Below are 14,344 nucleotides of genomic sequence, written 5' to 3'. Positions count from 1 at the left end.
AATAAAAATAAAAATAACGTATAAAATAGGTCTGGGAGTATAGCCTGGAGGTAGAAGGGTTTCCAGGAACCCCAGTACCACCAAAAAAAATAATAATAATAAAATAAAATAAATAAAATAAATTTTAAAAAAATAAAAAGACTAAAAAAATAGGGCTGGGAGTATAGCTCAGAGGTACAATGTCCCTGGGTTCCATCCCCAGAACCACACACACAAAAAAAATTATGGGTAGAGCAGGGTATGGTGGTGCACATCTATAATCACAGTACTTGAAATTCTGAGACAGGAGGATTGCAAGTTTGAGCCTAGCAAAGTGAAATCCTCAGCAACTCAGCAAGCTCCTGTTCCAAAATAAAAAGGGCTGGGGGTGTCGCTAGGGAAAAGAACACCCATGGATTCAATTTCTAGTACAAAAGGAGAAAGAAGAAAGGAAATGAGGGAGAGTGGGTGGGAAAGAAGAGGGGGGAGGGAGAAGAAAAGAAGGAAGAAGGAAGGAAGGAAGGAAGTTTGGATGACTGGAATAAGATCATCTTGTTAGTGAGTAGTAGATTTAGGACTAAAACTCACCTTGTATTAAGCTTCCTCCCTGGGGACTTCTAAGACCTCAACTGCCTTTCTTCTAGCAAAACCATCCCATTTCCACCTTTATTATCCATGCTCACTTATACCATGGGTGTGGCCCATCTATTCTACTCCATGTTCCAGCTACCCATCTTGCCCTTCCCCACCTTCACACCCTGATTCTCACTCTCCTTCAACACTCATGAGCCATTTTCAGTGGAATTTATAAGAATCCAGTGAGTTAGTTACCTTGAAGCTGGACCTTCCTCGAGGTCAACAGTTACCATGAGGATCCTAAAGTGACTTGGTCTACAGAGATCTATGGAGAACACTCATAAAAGAGGGTATTATTTAATTTGTATTAGAAAAGTATTTTTTCTGTTGCATCCATTTTCGCTATCCTCTCTGTGACCTGGGACACCAATGGAACCCAGCTCACAGAAGATCGGCACAGATCACCTGAGCTCCAGCACAAAGATTCTCAACCATTTCGAGGCCTTAGAGAATGCCACAGACACTGTGGAACCTCATCCCTGAAGAAACACACAGGTAGCTGCACATAAAAACTGTTTCCCATACCTTTGGGAGATGTGCAGACTTCCAGAAGTCCATTCTTCAACTTCTAGATGTTTAGCAGCCCTGCTAAACAAAGAGGAGGAAATGTCTCTTCTACCATAGAGAGCAAGTTGTTAAGAAATTGGACATTCGGAAAGAGCTGTGTAATAGCCAGGCGTGGTGGCACACACTTGTAATCCCCATGCTAGGGAGGCAGAGACAGGAGGATCGTGCGGGTTCAAAGCCAGCCGTGCTGGCTTAAGAGACCCTGTTTCCAAATAAAATATAGCATAGGTCTGGGAGTGTAGCCCGGAGGTGGAAGGGTTCCATCCCCAGTACCACCAAACAAAAATTTTTTAAAAGGGCTGTGTAAAGCGGAAGTATAATACACTCACCCTTACATCTCAGACTAGGAGCAGTGAACAGCCTAACTCAACACCTGAACTGCAAGTCAGAAATTCAGGACCCGGCCACGGCTGTGCTTGGTGGTGGTTTACGTGAGGGTGCTAGCTACATGATTCAGCCTGCTAGAGTGTTGAATTCCTTACCCATGGAAGAGCAAGTGTTCCTGTTATCATTAGTAGCAACACATTGAGGTCACACAGTGAACAGCATTATTTGGAACTCTTATAATTAGAAAGTATGATATGGCTCTCACTTCAGGAGTTTCCAATTTACGTGCTTTGTTCTGCCAAGAAAAACTGGAGTGATCTGCAAGTTGTTGCTCTCTTCTTTGAGCAAATAATGAGGTAGACATGTTGCTGGTACGAATCCAAAAACATGAGCCCTTCCTGTCTGTACCTTGCTTCCCCTCCACTTGTGTCTCCCCCAGCTTGCCCCTGTAGCCCCCCCCTCCCTCGGCCCCATCACCACTCTGCTTTCTGTTACGCTGGCTCCTTATTCCTCTCGCACATCCTCACTCTCTTTTCTCAAAATGTGCTGCTGCCAACATCGCCTTTACACTAAGGTGCAAGTAACTAACAACAGCTCAGAAATATTTCCTGTTAGTGTATATTTATGCCTGTAATGGTTTGGATTTATAATGCCCCCCAGGCCTCATGGGGACAAGGTAGCAACGTTGTAAGTGGGGCTTGGTGGCTAAGGAGGGGTCCCTGGGGATGTGGCCTTGGGGATTAGAGATTTTCCTCTCTCTCTCTCTCTCTCTCTCTCTCTCTCTCTCTCTCTCTCTCTCTCTCTCTCCTCCCTCCCTCCCTCCCTCCCTCCCTCCCTCTCTCTCCCTCTCTCTTTCTGTCCTGGCCTCCAAGATGTGAGGAACAAAGCCTGATGCTTTCCTTCTCTCTGCTGTCTCCTGCCATGCTCTGAGCTCCGCACACTCAGCCTGGCATAGACTGAACCTGAAATCTCCAAGTAAACTGTGAGCAAATAAATTTTCCTTCCTCCAAGTTGAGTGCAGGAAACCGTAGGAAACTATTACCAGTGAGAAAGTTGACTGAGACAGGAGTTGGTACCAGCAGAGTGGGGTCACTGCTGTTTTGTGAGAGGAAGTTAGAAGAGCCAGAATGTGGATAGAAGAGCAGACAGTAGATAGTGTGCTCTAGAGATTTCAAAGAGCAAAACGGATTTCACAGGGAAATGGAGTAGAGGACACACATCTTACATTCTGGCAAAGAACTTGGCAGCATTTTGCCTGTGTCCTGAAACTTTGCATGAGGCAAATTTAAAGACAATAGACTGATTAAGCTGGCAGAGGAAATCCTGAAACATAAAGTATCCAAACTGCATTGCAGATTTTGATGTACATGTTCAGCAAATTGTACACGAAATTTCCTAAGAGCAGAAAGTAAAACAGAAAGAATTCATATATTTGCAGTTTGGCCATAAAGGCATGTGTAAAATTGGAGCCCAAAGAGATGATATTGTGAAAGAAAGTAAGATGGATGGAAGGAAGGAGGAAGCAGTGGCTATATTCAAAGTAGGACCAGTAGCAGGCCGAATGGAGAGAGACCAGTCGCAAGAATGATGAAGGCAGGCCCAGCAGCAGCCATGATGACAATGGGCCCAGCAGCAGCCCAGATGGATTCAGGCCTAGGAGATATGGTTGAAAAGGGTCCAATGGCAGCTGGGCATGGTGGTGCATGCTTGTAACTCCAGAATTTTTTGTTTTTTGTTTTGTTTTGTTTTGTTTTGTTTTTGGTGGTACTGGGGTTCCTGGAAGCCCATCTACCTCCGGGCTACACTCCCAGACCTATTTTATAGGTTTTTTTATTTGGAAAGAGGGTCTCTTAAGCCAGCGCGGCTGGCTTCGAACCTGCGCGATCCTCCTGTCTCCGCCTCCCTAGCACGGGGATTACAAGCATGCGCCACCACACCTGGCTAACCCCAGAATTTGGGAGGCTGAGACCGGAAGATCGAGGTTCATGGATAGCCTCAGCTACTTAGTGAGATCCTTTGCAACTAAGTGAGACCCCATTTCAAAATAAAGACTAAAAAACAGGTTCTATCCCCAGTACCAGAAAAAGAGAAAAGAAAAGAAAAGAGAAAAGAAAAGAAAGAAAGAAAGAAAGAAAGAAAGAAAGAAAGAAAGAAAGAAAGAAGAAAGAAAGAAAAGGGTCCAATGGCAATGCTTTAAAAAGGTGTGCCTACCTTTTCTACTAGTGATCAATCTTGGTTCTCATGTAATGCTGGCTTTGCTAGGAAAAAAAAAAAAATGTCATAGAGTCTAACCCCCAGATTTCAAAGGAAATCCTGGGAAGCCAGGCAATGTGTATCAGAATTGGAATCCCTACAAGCAGGCCCAAATGGGACAATTTGTGAAGCTGTGAGAGTGAAGCCAAGGTTGTAAGAAAACATCTGTGATTTAGAGATACCAGAAACATGGAACAACTGTGAGGAAATGCTTCAAGCTGTGAGCCATGGAGACAAGCTAGAAGAGCCAATATACCGACCATTGTAATCAACCAGGCCATAGGGGTAGGCATGCAAAGGCCCCTTGGAGATCACATCTCACCACCATGTGCCCCAAATGCCAAAGTGGAGCTGCTGGATTTCTGTACTGCTTTGGTCCCATTCCTTCTTTCTATGGCCTGATTTCTCCCTTTTGGAATGCAAATGTTTACTTTGTGCCTTTGTACATTGGATATATGTGACTTGCTTCTTGTTTTTACAGGGGCTCACAGCCAAGAGTTTACCTTGAATCTCAGAAGAGACTTTGGACTTTGGGCTCTTGAGTGATGCTAAAACTGTTAAAATTATGGGAACACTTGTAGATAGACTAAATGCATTTTGCATTGTGAAGTAGCTGTAAGGTCTAGGGGGCCAGTGGTAGAATATAATGGTTTAAATTTATAATGTTTCCCTAGCCCTCATGAAAACAAGAAGGCAATGTTTTGAGCTGGGCTTGATTGCTAAGGAGGCATTTCTGCAGTTGTGGCCTTGGAGATTATATAAGGTCCTTTCCTCACCCTGCTCTCATTCTCTGCTCCAGCCTCTATGATGTGAGGCAGAGTCTATGTGTTCTCCCCCCCCCCCGCTCCCCTGCCACGCCCTGAGCTCTGCATACATCCCCCAAAACTGTGAACAAATAAATATTCCTTCCTCGAAGTTGTATGGTCAGTTGTTTTGGATTGCATCAGTGAGAATGTTGACTGAGACAACACCTTAAAAAGATCAAAGTCTCTCATAGCAAAGGTCTAATGGTAGAATTTTGAACATTAACCAGGCAAGGACAGTCTTTAAAACTGAAGAAGGAATAAATGAGGTGACAAAAAGACCCTCCCAGAGAGGGTGGCCATTAATAGTTACTTAGGTTGTGAACAGCACAGTGCTAGGGTAACAATTCTCATCCACAAGGGTCTCCCAAAACAAACCACGTGCAACAACAACTGATTTCATCTACTAACCCTGTACTCACCCATCAGACATTTTTCTTAATCCAACAGTACTGTGATAAAAGGGTTTCCACTTAATGAACTACTTCCCTAAAGTTTTTGTTTGGTATCTCATTTAAAAAGGTTTGGTGGACTGCTTACCTCTCTGACCATGTCTTTTACTAACCTAGTCAGTGTACAGTGCCTCACTCCAGGCTTCATGCCTCTCTAAAGTGGGGAAGTGAGCGGTCCATGGAAATGAGCCTCATGGATGGCTGAGGTCAGAGCATGAGACCAAAGTGGCAGATCAGATTTACAACTGAGTACTCACAGCCCAATAGGCATGAGGCATATTAATGTGAGCTCCCTCTGGTCCTCAAAGACATTGGAAATTAGAAAGCCAACAATTTTACTCTAAAGAAGAATATAATTCTGGTGGCTGCCCAGGGCCTGGCTCATCTCTTCCCTACTGACTGGTCCCAGAGCAGAGCCCAGGGTGCCTCACCTCCTGAAGCTCTCCCATCTTGCATTCCCACTGCTCTACCAGAAGTTCCTTCTTCTGAGGCTGTGATATTCTTATTTCCCTCATTTCCCTCTCCCTGCTCCTCTATGCAGCCTCCCTTGCCCCAGAGGAAAGGCAAGAGGTGATAGAATCCAATAATGTCACTTCTCAGTCACCAGGCAAGAGCATCCCAGAGACTTACACAATACTGTCAGCTGCAGTCGGTGAGACTTCTAAAGCCAAGCCACCCCCAAGCAAAGATCATTCCTCCTGAAACTAGCCAGGACCTCCTCCTTCACATCAGGACATCCCACTCCAACCTTCTGTATCTGCCAGTGGACCAACTGGAAAACACCTGTGTACCGTGAAACCCATGAATAAAAGCCAAGGGTACTTCTGCTTCTGGAAGGGGCTGAAGTATGGGGTGAGAGAGGACAGCAACAGTGGGGCAGATGTCACCTGTGCTTTTGGAAGTGGGGGAGGGGGGGAAGAGAAAAGGGAACGAATAGGGCAATCTGAAAAAAATGGGTAGAATTTGTAAGGGAAACAAAGAGAAGCCCTAACTGCGCTTCAACTATCCTCTTGTCCACACTTGGCTCCCAGATCTGCATGTCTAGTCCCATCACTGCCTGAGCTTCATCCCAGACAATCCTTAGCTAGCCTGAAACCAACCTTCTTACTCCCCACTACACATACACACCCAAAGCAACACACAGGGACAAATAAACCTCCTCTCCATTTTCCTCAAGGAAGCCAATGGCACCTCTCTTCACCTCATCTCTCTACTTCAGCCTCACATCCGTCACCAGGTAACAACAGTGCTAACTCAAAGGGGCTCCTGTGTCTTCCTCTCCTTCCCTATCACCTGCACCCTGCACTCCGGCTAGCGCCATTTCCTGCAATCACATGCTAACAGTTCTCCATTATCTAACCTCTGCCTTCATGTGATCCTTATCCCATATAGTTGTTAGTATCCTCGCGTCACTTCCTGATTAAATCTTGAATGCCTCTGTGTTTACCTCTGGAAAGAAATTCACAGTCCCTAGAGCAACAAATGCAGCCTTCTGCACACTGGTCCCAGCTGATTTCCACCTTCGTCACTGACTACTCTGCAGCAGTTCCTTATGCTACAGACCTGCAGGCCTTGCTGGATCCCCTCCTCTCGTCACACATACCAGACCCTCTCATGTTTGGGGGAGGGAGGCCCACCTTTCTAAAGAGTTTTCTCCATCTAGTACATGGAGAATTTCTATTCAATTATTAAAGTCCAACAAAAATGTCAGCCTGTGGATCTTCCTCAGTCCTCTTCTTTCAAAACAGCAATTTTTTCTTGAGCTCATGCCTTATTTATTAATTAATTCCACCAACAAATGTTTATTCAGTTTCTACTCTATACATCAGGCTTTTATCACATCACTTTATTCTTATTTTTGCAAAAGTGTATGACAGTTGTTTGACTATTTGACATTCTCTTTCACCAGATTAGGACTGCCTTGATGAACTAGATAATCAGAAAATGCAAAATCTTTGGCATTTCTTTGCCTCTAGGTGTCTGGGACTATTTCCGGTACCTACTAAATTTATGGAATGACTAAAAGTGAAGATATAGGGGATGAAGAGCTGATAAATGAAAGTAGGAAAGAAAGAAATTCAGAAAGAGGAGAAAATTTTAAAAAGGCCAAGAAAAGAGAAAACAGGTAGAAGCCAAAGAGATGGAAGCAAAAGAAGAAAATTAAGAGGAAAAATTAAAAAGTGTGTGTTGAGCTGGGCATGGTGATGCACGCTTCTAATCCCAGCATTTGGGAGGCTATATAGGAAAATCATGGTTAGTGGACAGCCTCAGCTACTTAGTGAGGCCCTTTGCAACTCAGTGAGACCCTGTTTCAAAATAAAGAATAAAAAATATGGCTGAGGGTGTAGCTCAAAGGTAGAATGCCCTTGGGTTTCATCCCCAGTACCACAAAAAATAAAATAAAATAAAAAATAAAAGATGCATATACTACTTCTCCTATCACCACCAAAATGTGTTTGTGTACAATTGCATGTGCATGTGTATATATGGTTAGGTAGGTAGGTTTGGGTGCAAGTGGGTAAGTATCTATACTTACTTGTACATAAAGAATCAAAAAATGCCCTCAACATTCTTACTTGTACAAAGAATCAAAAAATGCCTTCAACATTTGAGCTTCAATACTAATGAAAATGCTCTTCTACACAAGTACACCAGGCCATATCTGTTCCTATTTCTCCCTTTTCCTTTTGCCACAGGGCACTCTCTTTCTAAGACCTCAGGCCTGCCTTCTCTCCGTTCACCTGTGAGGCGATCAGAAGATACCTTTATATTTTTAGATAAGTTTACACAAGATGAAACACTCCTATGTAAGTCACCAAATAGGTCTAAATTCTAAATACTTGGAATTCTTCCATAATGGAATGGGGTTGTTTTTTTTTTTTTTTTCTCAAGAGAAACAAACACCAAAAGGAAGAGATGAGAGGGAATGTGGAATGATACCTTTGGTTAGGGAAGAAGCTGAAATCCATCAGCTTGTCTCGCTGCATTCTGGGGATCCAAATTCTGCTGTCAGCCCTGCGCCCAGACAGCTCTAGGTCCTTGGTCATGTTGCCCTCAGATCCCACTCTTCAGGACACAGTGCCATTAAATGTTATATGGAAAGAACCCTAGGCTAGAAACCCAAGTTCTGGCGCAGAATCTCCTGCCAACCAGATGTGTGACTCCGATCAAATGACATCTCAATTCCCCATTTGCAAAGTGAGCGATCAGAGAAAGAGGTTTCTTAGGTCCCATCCCCTCCTTCTTCTTCTTCTTCTTTTTTTTTTTTTTTTTTTTTGGTGGTGGTGGTACTGGGGTTCCTGGAAGCCCTTCTACTTCTGGGCTACACTCCCAGACCTATTTTATACTTTTTTTATTTTTTTGGAAACAAGGTCTCTTAAGCCAGCCTCTGGCTTCAAACGTGCGCGATCCGCCTGTCTCTGCCTCCCAAGCGCCGGGATTACAAGTGCGCACCACCACACCCGGCTTCCCATCCCCTTCTAATGTCTGTATATTCTCTAATACCAACGAGCAGGATGAGACTCCAGACAGAATGGATTGCTGGAAAAAGAAATGTTCTGAAAAAGAGAACCAACCCCTGCAATCTAAGGAAGGACAATCAGTGGGCAGGTGAACAATTTGCACTAAGCATAGATGTCTAAAAGCCAAAACAAAACACACTCACACACACACACACACACATAAAAAAAAAAAAAAATCTTGGATTTCTTAGCCAGAGACAAAAGAATCTTCCACTACTCCTGAATATTTGAAAATTAGAATCAATGGGGTCTTATAAGTTTACATCAATCACTGTCCATCCTAAAGGTCCTTTCCTTCATCTCTCTTTTCTTTTCTTCTAAAATCAATGATAAACAAGTGTGTGTGTTTTTCAATTTGAGAACAGGCTGTGTATTAACTGACCAAATTACAAAAGTACCATGGTAGACAGATACCTTAGTTCATCCTCCTAATGAGCCTGCTGATCTGGTCTTCCCTGTTGCCGGCATCTCTACCTTCTACAAAATGAGGTGTCAGGCCGGGCGTGGTGGCGCACACTTGTAATCCCCGCACTTGGGAGGCAGAGACAGGAGGATCGCGCAGGTTCGAAGCCAGCCGCGCTGGCTTAAGAGACCTGTTTCCAAAAATAAAAAAGTATAAAATAGGTCTGGGAGTGTACCCCAGAGGTAGAAGGGCTTCCAGGAACCCCAGTACCACCAAAAACAAAAAACAAAATGAGGTGTCTTTTTCTTCATCCCATCTCCTGGAGAAAATAACTTGAAGGGCCACAGGAAGTTGTTTGCTTCTTTGAAATGCTTTCCAACACTCTAGATCTCATGAATCAGATACTCAAGCAGATGATGGCATATTTACCAAGAGATCAAGCAATCAAAGCACTGTCTGTCAAGACAATTTGTTTCTTACTGATTTTGCTACTGCCATGCTTGTAGATTAGTTTGTTTACTGACTTCAGGTTTCAGTATTCCCAGGCAACGTATGGCTCCACAGTCCTCCACATGTTTGTTGAAGCCTTATTGAGCTTAACAAAGATGCCACTGACGATCTGGCTAAGGCAGAGAAGCTGCCACACCTTGGGGACCTTTGGGCTCACACCATTGATGCCTCTGATTATGATGACAAATGCCAGTTTGGGCTCTGCAGGTACATAGAAGTTCCCAGATTTTCTTGCTATCCTAGCCCATTCAAGTCTCAATATAGTACATCTGCCTATATTCCTAGTAATAGTGCTTAGCTTTTTCATAGGTAAGCATCCTCCTTGACTTTCAAAGCATCTTTTAGGCAAACTTCTTCCTCAGGCACTTCACCTTTAGCTCTGCAAAATTCTTTCACTTCTTCTTCAGGGTTTCTGGCACCACAGGAACCTTCTTTTTCTTCTCTTTGGCATTCCCCATGGTCCAGCTGGAAAAAGAGATAAATGTGATTTTGCAAGTTGGTTTTATATATATAGCCACTTAACCATTTTTATATAAAACCAGAAAGAGGTAATTAATGAGATCCATTGTTTAAGGAGATTTCAGACTTTCTTCTATTAGATATAAAAGGAAAATGTGATGACACTCCCATCTGGTGGTTAGAATCGATAGTGAAATTTGGAAGAAACATACTGTTTTCATTAATTAACCAGGTGTCTAGAAACCAAGCCATCATCATGACTGAGGTGGTCCTAGGCGCTGGCAGTGTCTCAGCTTGGCCAGATCTCCTGGGCTGCCCAATCATTTGAGTTGAGAGACACTAAGTTGGTAAAGAACAGGAATCAAGATGAAGAAAGGACCATAGGAAGGAGATAGAGTAAAAGTTACATTAAACAAGACAATGCCTTCTTCAACCTTTTACATGAAATCTGATCAACACTCAGATTTTCATTTGTACAGTTTTGAAGGACTGCTTGTGCATGACATAATAGAATTACATTTCTATAACATGATAAATTGTTAATTTTCAAGAAAGTTGCTGAGATACCAAGTTCCAACAGTGCCACCCTCTGGTCATATGTGGTGAGGCTGATACGTGTAAGGCTCTGTTCTCAGCACAATAACTGGGTTGTTGCATATGGCACTCAAATGTGCAAGTAACTCTTAGCGGCCAGTTACAGGAGTGAGCACAGATTGTAATCACAGATGCATTCCACATGGAATGCTGGGAAGGCCTTTATTTGTGCCTTGCCCATAGACTCCTTTATTAGACTAATTTGGGAAGGTAGGGACTATCTCTTAAGCAAATTTGGGCATGCAACACTTGACAGTTGCTAAACATATAAACAATAGGAACAAAAAGGTTATTTGTGCCTTTCTCACTGCATTAAAATTTTTTAAATCTTATTAGCAAGTAAGAATGTCAAGACTGCAGTAGAGTGTGTACTAGATCTGCTTCTCCTTGATACAGATAACAGAATTGGGAGAATTGAGATTGCGTCTCTGAACACCAGAGCATCTGGATCAAAGTAGGGCAATCAATCTGAGTCACTTGAACTTTGGAGGGGACCGAATTTAAAATAGCCCCAAGAATATGAATGGATGGTTTTACAAACACTGTGAAATTCCAAAGGTTTTAAAAGATAATATTTAGCCAATAAAGACACGCAGGAAAGCTTGCATACATGCAGGTGGCTATCACACAAAAAAACTTATGCCAAAGAGAATACAAGATGAGTGTCTGCACAAAAGTGATGCCAGCAATCAAGCCTGGCCGCCCTGAGAAGTGTGTCCAGTGGAATGGTAGATAAGGACCAGGAAACCCTTCCTCCGCTGCAGACAATACAGAGTTGTAGCCATTGCACACTAGCCAAAATGATAGAAAATGGGCATGGATTGATTGTGATACAAAAGGTATTCCTTTTTTTTTTTAGAAAGAAAAAGCTCTGCTTAGGGGCCATAGCAGGTTTTTGAGGGAAGCTCTTCATTTCCTTCTTTGAGTCCTTTAAAAAAGGCTAAAGAGGGAGACTGGCATGACAAATTCCTAGGGTAATTTCCAGCTCTGTAATACTGTGATTTTTTTCCTTGCTTTTACTCAAATGGATACTAATTCTGTGTGGGACTTTTTCCTCAGAAAAAAATGATCTACTTAATTAGCATTAATTAAGAACCCTGTTTCTACCACTTACTCACTAGGTGACCCTAAACAAGTTACCTAAGCTATCTAACCCCTTTCTTTGTTTGTAAAATACCTTTTTCAAAGAATTTCATGAGCCAGGAATAGTGGTGCATGCCTGTAATCTCGAACTTGAGAGGCTCAGGTTCAAGGCCAACCTCAGCAATTTAGCAAGGCCCTGTTTCAAAATAAAAAATAAAATAATTGAAAAAATAATAAAATAAAAATAACTGAAACCCTACATTTCTCTTCTCTCCAAAACACAAGTGGATGTAGATTAGATGACCACTAATGTTACTTCTACTCATAGTGTTTTGAATTCTAGAGAATAGCAGAACTTAGTATACACTAAAAATTATAATGTGCACTATAGAAAACTCTAGTTTTTACTACAAAATAATGGACAATAATACAAATCTATTAAAAACTTAAAATTCACAATAGGCCTACAGTATAAGCACCATAAATATAAAAGCCCTTTAATTATTTAAGTACTAATTAAATAACAAGTAATTGCTGGATACAAAATTAAAACAAAGATTTTTTTTTTTTTTTTTCGGGTCTGGGGATGGAACCGACGCCAGGGGCATTTGACCTCCGAGCTATAGCCCCTGCCCTATTTTTATTCTTTATTTTTTGAAACAGGGTCTCACTAGGTCTCACTAAGTTACAGAGGGCCTCACTAAGTAGATGAGGCTGTCCTCGAACTGCAATCCTCCGGACTCAGCCTTCTGAATGCTGGGATTACAAGCGTGCACCACCACGCCCAGCTGATGTTTAAATTTTTATATATTTTTTTCTTTGTATTCAGGGCAGAAAGTTATTTTGAGCTTTTTATTCCAGAAGAATCACATATACTGAGTCTAACTAACCCCACATTCCAAATTTGGGAAATCTATATTAATGCTGCTTTACATTCAGAACTCAGGCTGGGCGTGGTGATGCACACCTGTAATCCCAGAACTTGAGAGGCCAGAACAGGAGGATCACAGGTTTAATAGGGTGGTTGGAAGTAGAGCCCTTAAAGAATGGCAGATGAGTGTGTTCACATGCGCTTGTAATCCCAGTACTTGGGAGGCGAAGACAGGAGAATCACAGGTTTCAGGTCAGCCACAACAACTTAGTGAGGCCTAGTTCCAAAATAAAAAATAAAATAGGGCTGGAGCATAGCATGAAGGTAAACTGCCCCTCTGTTCAATCCCCATCACCACAAATAAAAATAATACATTCAGAACTCAACTTCTTTTGAGAACTCAAGCCAAATAGCCAATATATTAGGCTCACTCAGCCCTGCCCTTACAGCTCACAAGTAACCAATAACCGAGGGCACATTCCAATTACCTTTTTAAAATGAACTTCATAATGCTTTCAAGTATCATGAAATACTAATATTCTTTCTAGTTTTTTTAATTGACTGTTGTCAAATTCAGAAACCATTTTTGGCTTTGGGAATGTATAAAAACAAGCAGTGTGCCCACAGGCCATAGTTTGCCAACCTTTTCTGCCACCATATGTTTTGGGAGAGTGGGAATGTAGAAAATATGGAATTGACAGAATGCACATCTGGGATTTTCACTGGCCGACATGTGGGTGACTGCTGTGCTGCTGGGCTTCAGCAAGTGTGTGTGTGTGTGTGTGTGTGTGTGTGTGTGTGTGTGTGTCCATCTGTCTGTCACTGGGCATTGAACCCAGGGGCTACTTCTTACCTATACCCCCAGTCCTATTCTATTATTATTTTTTTTTGAAACAGGGCCTAACTAAGTTGCTGAGGCTGATCTGAAAGCTGCGATTCTCCTGTCTTCGCTTCCCAAGTACTGGGATTACAAGCACGCGTGAGCACGCTCGTCTGCCATTCTTTAAGGGCTTCTACTACAAACTACCCTAGGATTAAGCACATCTAAGGTAAGCCTGACACCTTGTGGTTGTATTGCAAACGGCAGGCCTAGAGATTCCCAGCAAAACACATCCTGGGAAATGAATCCAGAAGGGACAGAGCATCCCTGCAGGCAAGGGGCAGCGAGACAGCCCGTGGTGGTGGAGGCGGTGGTTGTGATCATGGCTGTGGCTGTTGATGGAATGAGCAAGATCAAGTCCAAAATTCGCTATTTGACTTCCCTCTCCAAAGGGAACTTCCAAAAGGGGGAATTTCTTTCCATCTAAAAAGAGGAACAGCAACATCCAGAGTCTCCTTCCCAGATGGAAGCTCCAGGGGCAATCTTGAATGTATGGTTAAGTCTCCCACCTCTAGCCATTCTACACATCAGGAGGAAAACAGAGGAAGCTGGGCACCTGTCTCCACCCCACTTTTCTCAGGCTCACAAAGGACAAGGAGGTAAATGTTGAGGACCCGATTGTTGTTGAAAATCTCAGGAACTATATATACTCTGAGGAATGGCAAGTAGGGGCTTGAGAAAGGCAAAAATACCTGAGACAAATACAACAGCCTGAGACAAAATGGGGTTACTCTTTTCTGCACGAGTCACGCTGGCCCAAGTGTATTCTCCTACTGTGCCTGGGATAAAGCATTTTCTTCATTTTGGGGAAATGGTTGGAGACGTCCCTCTTCCCACTCCCCTGCCTCTAAGAGTATTCCTCCCAAAGTTGTGTGGGAAAGGAGATTCTTTGCCATGCTAGGTTGGAGGGTCACCTTTTCAGTTAACTCACAACTATCCCTTCATACTGACAACAAAGACAAGAGAGAGAAAAGACACTTGGGGGGATTTGGCAGAGCTTCACCCT

The 14,344-nt window shown here is 42.9% G+C and overlaps 1 pseudogene across 1 annotated transcript; it reads right to left on the bottom strand.

Moving 5' to 3' along the window:
• Positions 1-8,953: 8,953 nt before the first annotated feature.
• On the bottom strand, positions 8,954-9,923 carry LOC308260510 (large ribosomal subunit protein uL30-like; annotated as a pseudogene). Its single transcript has 2 exons — positions 9,222-9,923; positions 8,954-9,015 (listed from the first exon to the last, which is right to left on the bottom strand). The product of its transcript is annotated as a large ribosomal subunit protein uL30-like (transcript).
• Positions 9,924-14,344: the final 4,421 nt, after the last annotated feature.

This window comes from Muscardinus avellanarius (assembly GCF_963383645.1).
Source record: "Muscardinus avellanarius genome assembly, chromosome: 1".
Taxonomy (NCBI): domain Eukaryota; kingdom Metazoa; phylum Chordata; class Mammalia; order Rodentia; family Gliridae; genus Muscardinus; species Muscardinus avellanarius.
This window is presented reverse-complemented; position numbering and strand designations above follow the sequence as displayed.